The sequence below is a fragment of the Amblyomma americanum genome, chromosome 1 (genome assembly GCF_052857255.1).
Source record: "Amblyomma americanum isolate KBUSLIRL-KWMA chromosome 1, ASM5285725v1, whole genome shotgun sequence".
NCBI lineage: Eukaryota > Metazoa > Arthropoda > Arachnida > Ixodida > Ixodidae > Amblyomma > Amblyomma americanum.
In genome coordinates, this window is record NC_135497.1 from 349,879,711 (window position 1) to 349,892,750 (window position 13,040).

A 13,040-nucleotide genomic window follows, 5' to 3' on the forward strand; every position below is an offset into this window, starting at 1 on the left:
CATTTTCGAATGACATTATTTTTACCGTGTAGCACCGAAAGACACCGAATTACATTCGAGGCATCGAATGACATTCGATTGGATTGACATTAAATTTGCTAGTGTGACAGGGGTATAAGGTAGATCCACCGGCACAGGAGACGCCACGCACCCGAGAACGCGGACCGTCTTCTGAGAAGCAAGAAGACTCAAGACACATCGTAAAGGTAAGCTATGCTGGGTTGCCTTCATCCCTCCCCGGAAACGCGATATCTAGGAGTTTAACGAACTGAAAGCAGAAATTATTCAGCTAAAAAAACAGAACGAGGCGTTGCGAGCTGAACATTAATTGGTCAGGCTGCAGTTACAAACAACTCCCGACAAAACACCCGAAGCCCGGCCAAACTCACAGTCATTTTATGAGCGCGTCATTGCAGAGCTGAGGGCTGACAGAGAGGAGCAGGATAAAAAGTTCCTACAAGTTATTCAGAGGGTCAAAAACGAGCTCGCAAACGAGTCGGCCAACACCAGGAAATACATGAACTCCTCCATTGCCGCAGTCCGAGACGAATTCAAATCTAAACGCAACGAGTGCAACTTCCGAAATAGGAAATCCAAGTATGCCGACAGGCACCTCCTTCCGGAAGAGGACGAATAAGGACCATGGCCCATAGGGGACAGGAAACAATAATTTGGCAATCGAATTGTCGGGGATTCAAAAAGAAAAAGCAAGCCTTCAATTTTTCATCGACACGTCGGAGACGCCACCTGCTGTAATAGTACTTCAAGAAGCAAATACGGTCATCAGCATGAAGGGGTACAAAACTTTCCAAGACGAGCATAGCCTAGGAGTACTTGTTCACAAGGAGTTTACCGCAACGCTGCAAGAACCGCTAGCCGAAAATATCGAACATGTTTACATTGAAATTCATCTCAAACACAGGGGAGAACGCAGTTTGCCCATACTGAACGTGTACAGTCACCCCAGGGACTCATTTCGTCAGATAGCCACGCTATTTAATAATTTTTTCAAGAGGGCAGGTTAGGACCCCCTCGTCATAACCGGTGATTTTAATGCGCCCCATCAAGCATGGGGATATCACTTTAACAGCCCGAAAGGTAGGAGGATCCTTGGGATCGCTAACAGAGAAGGGCTCACAATCTTAACGGATCCCCTGCAACACACCAGAGCGGGTAATAGCGTCAGCAGAGACACCTGTCCAGATCTCACGCTTGTGAAAAACTGCCTGCAGGCCACCTGGTCTAACACTGGCGAATCCCTGGGTAGTGATCACTTCATCGTCTCCTGCACTGTTCAGGGAGTCAAATGTCGGAAACCATTTGGCAAGGCTAAGATTGTGAACTGGGGCAAGTGAAGAGAGGAAATCGCACGTCTCTCGGATGAAGATATCAGAGATATTGAGGCATGGACAGCGCTGCAGATGAAAACCGTCGCCAGGCACTTTACGACAGCGAACACCACGGAGGAAATTCCGCCAGTTGACCCGCGCCTGTTACATCTGTGGGAAGCCAGGAGATCTCCGACAAGGAGGTGGAAAAGGCAAAAATTAAATCGCAAGCTGAAGACCAAGATTGCAGAACTCACCAAAGAAGCGGAAGACTACGCTGATAACCTCGCTAACCAAAACTGGCTCAAGCTGTGTGATGAGCTCAACGGAAGAATGGGGACGGCTAAAGCATGGGGACTCCTCAGATCCCTTATCGAGCCGAACTCAAACCGGAAAGAGCAAACAGACACGCTCTGTAACGCCTTGCATAGCTATAAAGGGGAAAACGAAGCCCTCATTGCAGAACTCGCACGGAAATTCCTCGATCTGGGATCCTCGTACCCTCTCCCTGCGCTCACCGGTGCACCCAATGAAGAGATGAACCAAGACGTAGCGGTTGAGAAACTGAGGGCGGAGCTTGACGTCATGCGTAAGAACACCACTCGTGAACCCGACAAGATAAACACCAAGATGCTCTTTAATATGGATGACATCTCCTTAAGAAAATTAGTGAAATACTTCAACACGCAGTGCTGGAACAAGGGCCAGATCCCCGACTCCTGGAAATTGGCTTTAGTGGGATTTATTCCAAAGCCCAAAAAAGCCATGCGATATTGATCATTTACGACCGATCTCCCTGACGTCATGTCTGGGTAAACTGTTCGAGAGGGTCGTGAACGCCCGACTGAAGCGAACCCAGAGGAAGACTGATATCCTCCCTGACACGCTGTACGGGTTTAGAGAAAAGCTGTCTGCACAGGATATTCTCCTCGTTATCAAAGAGGATATTCTGGACAACCCCGGCAGATGTCAGGTCAAGGCCATCCTTGCGCTCGATTTAAAAGGGACATTTGACAATGTCAACCACCAGGGAATACTGGATGAGCTTAACAGCATCAATTGTGGTGACCGCACATATAATTACGTGAGCGACATTCTCTCCGATAGAAAGGCGTCAATAAGTATTGGTGATCGGACCTCCTCTCCTTTCAATCTAGGTTCCAAGGGCACCCCGCAGGGAGTGGTCTTGTCTCTGCTTCTCTTCAACCTGGCCATGCGTGGGCTACCAGAGAAGCTAGACCGCATCCAGGGCATTTAGCACGCTGTATACGCCGACGACATTACGATCTGGTGTTGCAGCGGTAATGAAGGGGAAATTCAAGACCGGCTTCAAGAAGCAGCGAATGTCGTGTGCCAGCATGCGGCGAGGCATGGGTTAACGCGCTCTCCCGAGAAATCAGAGTTACTCTTGTTCGACCGTGGCAAGAAGCAGAATATAAGGCTTTTGCCGTCCACTCCCTCTGTCGCCATTACGGTCCAGGGTATGAGCATTTCAATCAAGAAAGAGATCAAGATCCTGGGAGCCATCATACCCAGCGGCAACACTAACACCACTACAATCAGACAGCTCCAAGCCTATTCCGAGCAAGTCTAGAATGCTACGCCGGGTAATCAAGAAAAGAAATGGGCTAAGAGGAAAAGAGGTCCTATGTATAGTTTAGGCTTTCATTCTCTCTAAACTGACACACGCCACCCCGTACCTACGGCTTAGCAGATAATAATTGGTTTTTAGTGGAAAGGAAATGGCGCAGTATCTGTCTCATATATCGTTGGACACCTGAACCGCGCCGTAAGGGAAGGGATAAAGGAGGGAGTGAAAGAAGGAGAAAGACTAACCAGATGTTCTTATTCGAAAGGCAGTTAAGACGGCGCTGGGACTCCCTTTATGCACATCCACTAAGCGCTTATTACAGCTGGGGATCCATAACACCATCGACGAACTAATAGAGGCCAAACGTGTAAATCAAATTGTCAGGCTCTCAACATCTAAGCCTGGCAGGAAATTATTACAGAAGCTGAGAATCAGTCCACCCCGGGAAATCGCTGAAAGATCGACATGCCCATGCATATGAGATCACACATCACGACTCACCCCATACCAAAACGCATGGATGAGGAATACAACAGAGGAAGGAGACTAGCCACAGCTAGACACCCCTCTAAGCGCTGGGATGAAAACAAGGACGCGATCTACGTCGATGCGGCTGGACCCGTTAACGGAGTCGCGGCAATTGCAGCAGTATCACCCTGGGGGGATATCATTGCAAGCAGCCTTATCCACATCGGCTGAAGAAGCAGCTATCGCATTAGCGATATCAAAGAACAGCGAGGCAATGGTTATGTCCGACTCACAAGCAGCGGTACGCAATTACCTCAGAGGCCGCGTTGGCGCTCCGTGTTGGAAAATTTTGGAAAGGTCTAATCCTTCCAACATCCAGATCTTCTGGACGCCAGGGCACCTCTCAACGACGGGCAATGAGGCGGCCAACACAGCTGCTCGAGCTCTCCTCCTCCGAGCATCTGGCACGCACCCTCTCTCTGACACAGTTGACAACCCCTCACCCTTACTAAGATACGCAGAAATTACGGAGTACTATAATATCATAAGAAGGAAATGTCCTCTTCCTCACAAAACCCTAAGTAAATATGAAGAGCACATAATCAGGCGACTACAAACTAATACTCTGCCCAATCCCTACCTAATGAGTAAATGGTTCCCAGACACCTACGATTCGTCCTGACCCTTCTGTGGAGCAGTTGCCACACTCTTTCACGCGGTTTGGGAATGTCAAGAAAACCCAGGCTTGGACAGCAATCCCGATCCGACTTATGAGCGCTGGGAGGAAACCCTTCATAGCCACAGCCCCTCGACCAGAAATCGCTGGTTGAGAGGGGCCGGACAATAATGGCGACCAATGGGTTCTCGTACTGAACCCACCCAGTTTTTATGCTCTGAATAAATGTTTTTCCTCCTCCTTTACGCACAGCAATGCAGCGGGCTCGCGACCGGGGGAGTTGTCGTCTACCGCTGCTATATGGGCCTTAATAATTTTTTTTAATTGTTTTTTTTAATTGGTTTTTTGGGGGAAAGGAAATGGCGCAGTACCTGTCTCATATATCGTTGGACACCTGAACCGCACCGTAAGGGACGGGATAAAGGAGGGACTGAAAGAAGAAAGGAAGAATAGGTGCCGTAGTGGAGGGCTCCGGAATAATTTCGACCACCTGGGGATCTTTAACGTGCACTGACATCGCACAGCACACGGGCGCCTTAGAGTTTTTCCTCCATAAAAACTCAGCCGCCGCGGTCGGGTTCGAACCCGGGAACTCCGGATCAGTAGTCGAGCGCCCTAACCACTGATCCACCGCGGCGGGGCAAGGGCCTTAATAAAGTATCTGAAACCAGGAGCGGTTAGCGAGCACTCTAAATAGAAGTAGGGTGCTGTAACCCGTGTTCCAAATGGTTCGCGTTACATAGTTTTGCACAAAGAAAAATCTGAGGGAGGAATGCGAAAGCATGTGTTTTGAGGAAAGGACGCAGTAGCTCTCAGATCTCGACATTTCGGTGGACACATTACCGCGCCTAAAAGCATGCAATTGATGGTGCGTATGTCATTGGTACGAACGCCTGTAGCTAGCCTCCAACTTGACTAAAACGTCTAAGCTGAATGCACAGAGAAATGCTTTGACACCACCCAGAATGCTGTATGACGAACGGTTGATCAAAATTTTAGTGCATGTAGTCGGGAATACTGTCACTATATTGGAGTCCACCAGTGATGATATGGCGAGGATTTCATCTGCTTCTGCGATATCTCTTGTTCAGTCAAATCCGGCATGTCGCTTCTCACTTCTACTGACACGGTTTTGCGCCGCGCGTCGCTTTCCATCATTAAATAGTGATGATGTTACCGTTTTTGATTTCATAAAACTTTACTAATTAACGGTGTAATGACATCATTCTACATCATGGTACATAACACCATTACACATCCCAACACCATTACGCATCATCCATACATTTACACATCATTGTGTGGAGACGTTTTGCGTATACAACTGAGCCATATAATGCTTTCGCAGGAAAGCATTACTGCACAATTTTTTGTTTCATCATAAAATTATTTCCGGAGACGTAGGCCGCCGAAAGAATCACCATGTATACATGGAAAATTGATTCAGTGGTTTTGTTCACTTTTATTTACCCAAAATAGGTATATTGCATATTTGCAACAACATGCAATCAAAAGAAACCACGTTAGAAAATGAACACAGCTGTTGATGATAATGAAATGCAAATAATGAATATTGAATCAGACACAACAAAAGCGTCATTTCGTCGTGTGGTACAAAAGAAAACAATTGCTCTTGTTTGTCGATGAGAGGTAAGTACCCCGTTTCGAGCAGTAGCTCACACAGACTCCTGTGCATTTGGGAAACTTGCAAAGCTGCCTCTTCTGGCTCCAAAGGACCTAGTGACCAACCTGAAAACAGAAATGCAATTATTAGCATCGAAATGAGGCATGATGATTCCAAAATTACACCTGATCTTGCTTGACATCCTGTGTTGGAGTGGGTGCTTTTTGGGCCCCCACAACAGCACCCATTCAAAAAAAAATTCAGGCATTCTAAAAAAGCCACTCTAGGAAATAAATTTGCTCTCATGATTATCTTCACTCCCGGAAATCTCACTGTTTTCGTTAAGAAGGTATTAAGACCCATCGCCTGTTCTAACAAGAAATAGACTCCATGTGCACGTTGTTGCATATGCGCAACATAGCAACTTTCAGTCCCCAGAAACTAACTGTTCCAAAATAAGAGTTTCGTGGCTTCTATACATTAGGAATGATAAGTATAGCAAAGCTAAAAACGTTTCATGCACTTTATCCAGTTCATAAACTCAATCAAATTGCAAAACCTTACCGGTGTTACTGCACGTGAGCTCGCGAAGCGTCCCTCATGTTTGTTTGGCAATAATTCCGCTGAAGAAGCAGAGATGGCAGCACAAGACGGCTCGCGTTTCAAGTGTATGTTGCAGAAATTCCTTTCTGTATGAGAAAGAGACAGAACCATCAAAGCTTCCGGCCTTTAAACTCAAGTTGGCTCTCTGTTTTTGACGCCGGATTTCGCCATTTCTCACGGTAGAATTTAGCTTTTACGCGCTTTTAATATACGCTGCAGCTCCGCAGTAATTACTGCCCTCGTGTCAAAGCGCAGTCATTTGATTTGACGGGTTAATGATGGTCGCTTTCTTACCCGACGGAGCCAATCTCGGACGCTTCATTTGTCCTTAACGTTGAGTGGCATACATTTTCCTTGCAGTCGGTCTCTGAAATTATCCTACATACAACGAACCTTTTCTTCCGCGTTCAGCACTGCAGCCCAGTCGATGAAACAAAATAATGTTCTCTATATGTATCCGACAGCGACCCGTATATGGGCTGGACAGCTCTGATGATGATGGGCATCGTAATGAAGCAAGTACGAACACATGCTTCTTACGTTGAAGAACGTTGTAAGAAACATTTACTGTCGGAGACGCTCTTGAATATTGTTTTTTGTAAAAGAGGGCAAAATGGTATTAATTTATTGCCAGCTTTCTCCCGCAATTTGAGCATCTAGTGTTTATGCCAACAATTCTACTTGCATTCCAGGGTGCCTGACATATTCATTTCGACCATGCATGACACATAAATACAGAGGCAATTTTTTCCTGAGACGAAAATTCCAGTACATGTAAACAACTAAATACATTACATAAAAAAAAGAAAAACCATTGTAAGAGTACGTATATGCCTTCATTTATCTTACGCGTGTCTAGATTTTGTTCTTTCATCCAAGGTGGCCTGCAGTTTTATAGGGCGCGTGAAGTTTTTTTTTCTTTTCAGGATGGAGAGCTTAGTGCGGTCGTGTCTTTGGGTTTTTTTTCCTTCGTGCGCTATCAATGCTCCGCGCTTTCACACTTAAGAATGTCTACTTGCGAGCCGATTGAGATGGCGATCCTCGGGAAGTGTGCTAAATGTATCCAGAGTCCCCATTCGACACCACTTAATTAGAGGCGGCTGGAGAAAAACAAAAATCGACGCATTTCATCTTTTATTTTCGTTTCTATTTTTCTGACGTTCAACAAGCTTCGTCTTTTATTTATTGTTCTACTTTCATTTCCTTATATCATACATCTGCCTACTGGTGCAGACGCCTCGTCTATGCGAAACTCTGTATACTATGTCGCGAAAAAGGTGTCACGGCGGCAATATTTACAAAAACAAATGATTTTCGTCCCTTCCGCTTGGCATTTTGGCCCAAGGGCGAAGATTCTGCCATACTGGTGTGCCGCATCTTAGCGTCGTAGGAGGAGCTGCCTCTCAGGCAATGCGATATCTGTTCGTGTCCGTCGGGCGCCTAAGCGCAAACACGCCTGCGCACACTGGAGCGTAACGAAGCCAATAATTTGCAGCTTACTCTGAGCGTGTACAGGTGCCGCGCAACTGCCGTGATACCAGTGCTGACCAATTCGTTCAGCACAGTGGGTATTCCGCATGATAGGTTCGCGTGCATCGCAGGCCGGCTGGAGTTTGCGGGCGGTGGCTGGTGCATGAACGACGAGGCGACCACGCACTACACGGCCACGGTGGACGAGATGTCACTGGACCTGCGCTGGCTGAACGCCACGTTTGGCCAGTGCGGCCGCGCGCGCGCGTCGCCTGGCAGATCGACCCGTTCGGACACGCGCGCCAGGAGGCCGTGATCTTCGCACAGGTGAGCGTCGCCGGTGGCCAGTGGCATTCCAGCGTTGCTGGCGCACTTCTGCTTGTTTAGTGTGTCTTTCTGCGTTTGTGAAAACTAGTAGCAAGCATCATCGCATCGCTCAGCTTTCTTTTATTTTTTTTTGTCTTTACCTTTTATTCCATGCTGAGAGCAGAAAGTACGATGTGGCGCAGGAGGGCTTACTCCCGCAACCGCTAAGACCTTTATCATTCTCACCCAATGCCCGCAGTCATACGCACACACCTGAGTCAAACTCACTGCGGCACCAATACTTTCAATTACGTTAAACAATGTCTCACGGACAGACTATCATACATCAGAATACAGGACCAAGAGCATGGACCTTTCCTGCTCGGCACGAGGGGGACTCCACAAGGCGCGGTTCTGTCCCCTCTGCTATTTAACATAGCCATGATGCTCCTGCCTGCCCTGCTGGGTGCGGTCGAAGGGGTCCAGCACGCGCTGTACACCGACGACATCACCCTCTGGGCTACGCAAGGCCGCCTAGGGGACATGAAAAATACCCTGCCAACGGCCGCCAGCATAGTGGACCGCTATGCCCGAGAATGTGGTCTGCAATGCTCCCTGCAGAAATCGAAATTCGGCTCAGTGGTTAGGGCGCTCGACTACTGATCCGGAGTTCCCGGGTTCGAACCCGACCGCGGCGGCTGCGTTTTTATGGGGGAAAAACGCTAAGGCGCCCGTGTGCTGTGCGATGTCAGTGCACGTTAAAGATCCCCAGGTGGTCGAAATTATTCCGGAGCCCCTCACTACGGCACCTCATTCTTCCTTTCTTCTTTCACTCCCTCCTTTATCCCTTCCCTTACGGCGCGGTTCAGGTGTCCAAGGATATACGAGACAGATACTGCGCAATTTCCTTTCCCCAAAAACCAATTATAATTATATTATATAATCTCCGCCCCTCACGCACATGCTCGATTCAAATTAATCTCTACTTGCAAAGCGGGCCAATTCACGAATCCAAGGAAATTAGAGTCATCGGACTCTTCACACTCAACCAATGACGCTGCGACACAACACTCGCCAAGCTCCGGCAGGTGGAGGACCAGGTGGGCCGCATGGTCCGTCGGGTTTCCAACAAGCGCGTTGGGTTGCGATGCAAAGACGCCTTGCGGCTGGCGAACGCATTCGTGACCAGTCGAATCTTGTATTCGACTCCCTACCTCCACCTGAGGAAACAGGAAGAGGATGCCCTTGAGGTCATCCTCCACAAAATCATTAAACGAGCGCTGGACTTCCCAGTCTTTACCTCTATCAGCCACCTCATTGGCACTGGGGATGGTGAACACTTTCAGGGAGCTTCGGGAGGCCCACCTCAACAACCAATACGCTCGTCTCACAAAGACAGGGTCGGGTCGCCGCCTTATAGCACGTCTTCACATCCAGCACACCCAATTTATAGAGGAGAGATGTCGCCTTCCTGTACACTGGAGACGCGCCCTCCACGTGCGGCCTCTCCCCACCAACATATTGCTAGGCTACGAACTACTCTAGTGGCGCCATACAGCGGCTAAACTGCATTTCCTGGCAGTTGGCAAGCCTTGAGCCATCTCGAGGCTAGATGCTTCGTCTTCTTCATCTCTCGTGCTGCCTGCTGCCTTGCGCGTTCCAACGTCTTGCGCTTCTAATTAAAGCAAGTAAACCAGCCCTGCTTACGCCAACCGTTTCTCAGTGACATATTTGGTGGAGGTGCTGGGTAACGGCCCATGTACGCTGACCCCGAGGACACCTTTGACGTCAGCTCTCAACGTGTGGCTACAACACCTATCCACAAGGCGAGCCGCCGCCTGCGAGGCCTACAACCCGAGTTCGGCCAACTGGATTGGCCAGCTGGATTGGCAGCAGCAGTGGCGGAGCGAACACATCGCTAAGCACCTTTTCCCGTGTATTACAGGAGTACCGTCCCGAGAAACGTCGCCCGGCGTCCGACGCCTGTCCGCCACTTGTACCCGTTTTTTTGCTGAAAGCCTGCCAACAGCAGTGGAGTGCACCTGTACCTGGCTGAAATATCTTCAAAGATAACGGCTAGCCGTGACGTTAACAGCGACAAGGGCTATATATTTCCTCAACGGAAGCAAGACATCGCATTGGCAGCAGAAGTGGCGGAGCGAACACATCGCTAAGCACCTTTTCCCGTGTATTACAGGAGTACCGTCCCGAGAAACTTCGCCCGCCGTCCGACGCCTGTCCGCCACTTGTACCCGTTTTTTGCTGAACGCCTGCCCACAGCAGTGGAGTGCACCTGTACCTGGCTGAAATATTGCTACGGTTGTGCTTGTGCTTGGAACGCTCGTGCTTGGTGCGCTCGCGCTTGGAACGCGAAGAGGACGAAGTGCGTTTCTGCGGCTGGGTTTTCGCGTGCCCGGTTGTTCGGCTGCGTGGCTGTAAGCTGTTTCCCTGTAAATATATTTTTCCCTTTTGGTGTGCACGTCTTCACGTTACATTATTGGTGGAGGTGCGGGGTATCGATCCCAGTACCGCTTTCCCAGACATCTTTGACTTCGATGACCGCCCTTTGGCTCGAACATCTGTGGTCACGCATCGCATCAACACCGGTGACGCAGCTCCTATTCACAGACGACCCTACAGAGTGTCCAGTACAGAACGCACCATCATACAGCAAGAGGTGGACAAGATGCTCAGTAAAGACATCATAGAGCCCTCGTCGAGCCCTTGGGCCTCACCAGTTGTGCTGGTTAAAAAGAAGGACGGCAGCTGGCGCTTTTGTGTTGATTACCGGCACCTAAACAACATAACAAAAAAAGACGTCTATCCACTCCCAAGAATAGACGATGCTTTGGACTGCCTTCACAGAGCCAAATTTTTCTCTTCAATTGACCTTCGGTCCGGGTATTGGCAAATCTCTGTTGATGACAATGACCGCGAAAAGACGGCATTCGTCACACCGGACGGCTTATATCAGTTTAAAGTTATGCCATTCGGTCTCTGTAATGCGCCAGCTAACTTCGAAAGAATGATGGACTCCTTGCTTCGCGGCTTTAAATGGTCCACATGTCTATGTTACCTCGACGATGTTGTGGTTTTTTCGCCCACGTTTACCACGCACCTCGAAAGACTGGCGAGCATTCTTTCTGTCTTCCGTAGAGCCGGGCTACAGCTCAATTCGTCGAAATGTCAATTCGGTCGCCGCCAACTCACCATTCTCGGACATCTAGTCGACGCTTCTGGTGTCCGCCCGGATCCTGTTAAAGTTAAAGCCGTCAAGGACTTCCCTATTCCCCAGTCGTCTACGGATGTGCGCAGCTTCGTCGGCCTCTGCTCGTACTTCCGCCGTTTCATCAAAAATTTTGCCGGCACCGCTCGCCCCCTGACCGACCTTCTAAAGAAAGACACCCCTTTTACCTGGGGCCCTGCCCAAGAGGAGGCCTTTTCTTCGCTAGTCGACTTACTCACCTCCCCACCTATTCTGGCCCATTTTGATCCGTCGGCTCCGACTGAAGTTCGCACAGACGCCTGCGGTTATGGGATTGGCGCCGTGCTAGCCCAACGTCACCAAGGGCAAGAACGCGTTATTGCATATGCCAGCCGCCTCCTTTCTACAGCTGAGCGAAATTACTCAATTACAGAGCGCGAGTGTCTAGCTCTTGTTTGGGCTGTAGCTAAGTTCCGACCGTACCTGTTTGGCCGTCCATTCTCCGTAGTGACCGATCACCACGCCCTTTGTTGGCTGTCTTCACTGAAAGACCCCACAGGCCGGCTCGGACGTTGGACGTTGCGCCTCCAAGAGTATTCTTACACTGTTCATTACAAGTCAGGGCGTCTCCATCAAGACGCCGACTGCCTGTCTCGGCACCCTGTAGAGCCGCCTGATCCTGGAGACAACGACCTCGGCCCGTGCCTCTTCGCTATCTCCGATCTGGTTAACATCGCGGACGAGCAGCGACAAGACTCTTCCTTGCGTATTCTCATTGATCGCCTCAACTGTGCCAGCCGAGATCCTTCATTGCAACTGTTCGTCATTCAGGATGGCGTCCTATACCGCCGCAACCTTCGTCCTGATGGACCTCCGCTCCTGCTAGTCGTTCCCCACCGTCTCCGTTCATCTGTCCTAGCGGAACTACACGACCTACCGACCGCAGGCCACCTCGGCGTCTCCCGCACATACGATCGGGTCCGACGCCGCTTCTTTTGGCCTGGTCTGTACCGCTCTGTTCGGCGTTACGTTGCCTCCTGCGACCTCTGTCAACGCAGGAAGAGACCATCAACGTTGCCTGCTGGCCTTCTACAGCCTATTGACGTACCTCTCGAACCATTCTACCGTGTTGGACTCGACCTTCTCGGACCTTTTCCGACGTCCTGCTCCGGCAACCGTTGGATTGCTGTCGCGACCGACTATGCGACCCGGTACGCTATCACGCGTGCGTTACCAACAAGTTGCGCAACCGATGTCGCCGACTTCCTATTGCAGAACGTAATCCTTCACCACGGCGCTCCACACCAATTGCTGACGGACCGCGGCCGCTACTTTTTGTCCCGAGTAGTTGACGATATCCTCCGGTCCTGTGGCACGCAGCATAAGCTCACTACAGCTTACCATCCCCAGACGAACGGGCTTACCGAGCGCCTCAACAGGACTCTGACCGATATGCTATCCATGTATGTCTCGCCCGACCACCGCGATTGGGACGTTGCCTTGCCTTATGTAACATTTGCTTATAATTCGTCGCGGCATGATACCACCGGCTATTCTCCTTTCTACCTTCTGTTTGGTCGGCATCCTGCGCTGCCATTGGATACATTACTACCGAGTTCTACTGCCTCGACCTGAGAGTATGCACGTGACGCCATCTCCCAAGCAACTATGGCCCGTGAAATCGCCCGAGACCGGCTCACCGCATCTCAGACCTACCAGAAGTCAGTTTACGACCGCCGGCATCGCCCAGTACACTATCCGCCGGGATC